The sequence below is a fragment of the Montipora foliosa genome, chromosome 1 (genome assembly GCF_036669935.1).
Source record: "Montipora foliosa isolate CH-2021 chromosome 1, ASM3666993v2, whole genome shotgun sequence".
Taxonomy (NCBI): domain Eukaryota; kingdom Metazoa; phylum Cnidaria; class Anthozoa; order Scleractinia; family Acroporidae; genus Montipora; species Montipora foliosa.
This window is the reverse complement of record NC_090869.1, coordinates 51,251,799-51,253,070: the sequence shown is the minus strand read 5'-3', so window position 1 is coordinate 51,253,070 and position 1,272 is coordinate 51,251,799. Positions and strand designations below refer to the sequence as shown.

The 1,272-nt window shown below is 40.6% G+C and overlaps 1 long non-coding RNA gene across 1 annotated transcript in view; it reads right to left on the bottom strand.

The window, feature by feature from the left end:
• LOC137981090 (uncharacterized) overlaps positions 1-986 on the bottom strand; it is a 21,055-nt gene extending 20,069 nt beyond the window's left edge. Inside the window, exon 1 of the long non-coding RNA XR_011118554.1 lies at positions 910-986. This is a non-coding gene — a long non-coding RNA (uncharacterized lncRNA). The remainder of the gene's footprint in view (positions 1-909) is intronic.
• Between the last annotated feature and the right edge of the window lie 286 nt (positions 987-1,272).

The window sequence follows — 1,272 nt, the reverse complement described above, 5'->3', positions numbered from 1 at the left end:
CTAGCTGCTATCATGATATCCTGATATCATGAAATTGAACCTAACAGCAATTATTTTACCTCAACGTTTGAGCGTGAGCCTGTATACCGGGAAGGCTTCCAGCACCGAATTCCCCGACATCAACATTGTTTACTGCCTCCATAACTCGTTTGAAAACATGAATACAGAAATCCATGACATTCAGACGAAGACTGCTCAATTAATCCCCCCACAGAGGCCAACCAAAGTTATTCCGTAAGCTTTGTCCACGTTTTTACCAGAATTTCGGACGGCGAGTCTAATCTGCAGGTTGCAGGTAACCTCTAACCGTAATTAGGCCTAAACAAAAGTTTTTGGGCCTAAGGTTAGCTTTTAAGAATGTTTAGGATATTTTCTGTATTGGTGAAACAATGACTGCAACCTGTGACCTGCGACCTGCGATCTGCAGATTCTGTGAAACTGATGATCTCTAAAACAGATTAAACTGAGGCAAGTGTGACTACAATCACCGAACTCGAGGTTTTCAAGCGCGACAAATTCATTAAAAGATTGCAAAGCACATTCATGTTTTTCCACTCGCTCACAAACCTTCCAAATACGCTTTTTTTCTCATACGTTTTTCATTTTAAATTAAGGCCATTAAACTTTTCGTCGAGTAAACTATGCAACAGTGCAGCGCTCTGTGAACAGACTTGTGACTTTTAAAAAAATCGCGTTTCAGCCTATTCAGCTGGTAGCAACAGTGAAAGCTGGGAGGTTGAAATTATCGACGAAAAAAAACTAGTTTTTCTAGGTTCTATGTACAAAAAAAGTCCAGTGGAAGTTAGCATTTCACTGGATTAATCGTCAGTCGTTGCTCGCTAAAATAAGTGACGAGGTAGATGAGCTAGGCGAGAAATTATGATGTGATTGTAATTCTTATACAGTTACCTTGAAGATCTACGATCCATAGGGAGTTACTGAAACAGGTAGAGCAGCTAACTGAATTGGCAATCAACGTGCGTCAGTGTCCTTGCAAACGAAATGTGATATTTGCTATATTTTTGGCTTCCTCTAGGGACCTTTTATTTCTTAAAATGCTTATTGGCTGAGCCAGATGCGATTATTTACATTAATTTTGGTAATCGCCCCAAACAAAATTACTATCAAGTAGGGAGTATTTTCGGATCAGTTTTTATTACTGAGTTACCGAGCTCGATTATCAGTACCGCTGGATCAGTTTTTGCATATGGGCAACCGAGCTCGAGTCGGGTCCATCGAGCTTGAATACCCGCTCGAGATGCCGTGCTTGTA